Raw genomic sequence first — 568 nt, forward strand, 5'->3', positions numbered from 1 at the left:
AAGAAGCAAAGAATGGTTCGGTGAAAGAAGGGAGAACTATGGAAACAGAGAGACAAACAGACAAAACAGGAGAAAGCGAGAAAAGAAAATATAAAAAGCAGGAAATTCTGAGCAAAACAGTTATCACAGGAAAGTTTACCATAAGCGGGGTCGGGGAGATCAGTTATCGGCAACGATAACTGATCTCCCCTGATAACAGGGTCAGAACAAAGCGGTCGTCTGTGTGATCAGTCACCTAGGCTTACGTGCGCTAAGATTAGTAACAGAGTGAGAAAACCCAATCATGATATTGTTTATTCAGGTTACTGTAGTGTGGGGCAAATATTTTAAGAACTATATTCCCTTTCCTTATTACTGTTTTAAACCTTAGACGATAGCATTGCATTGTTACTGACAAGATGTATAAATGAAAAAAGCTGTTACGTGACTTTGCCCGCGTACACGAAAATGTCTACTCGGCTTCTAACCCTATTTGGATATCTCAAAGGTTAGGAACGAGAGATTTGAAACTGGATTCCTTATCAGGTAATTTATAACGTGTTCAATCACATGATGTTTATGACTTAGG

At 39.1% G+C, this 568-nt stretch overlaps 1 protein-coding gene across 1 annotated transcript in view; it reads right to left on the reverse strand.

The window, feature by feature from the left end:
* The window catches only part of LOC119585981 (transmembrane protein 45B-like), a gene marked incomplete in the record, with an annotated part of 7383 nt that overhangs the window by 2099 nt on the left and 4716 nt on the right, over positions 1–568 (reverse strand).

This window comes from Penaeus monodon, chromosome 20 (assembly GCF_015228065.2).
Source record: "Penaeus monodon isolate SGIC_2016 chromosome 20, NSTDA_Pmon_1, whole genome shotgun sequence".
In the NCBI taxonomy this organism is placed as follows: domain Eukaryota; kingdom Metazoa; phylum Arthropoda; class Malacostraca; order Decapoda; family Penaeidae; genus Penaeus; species Penaeus monodon.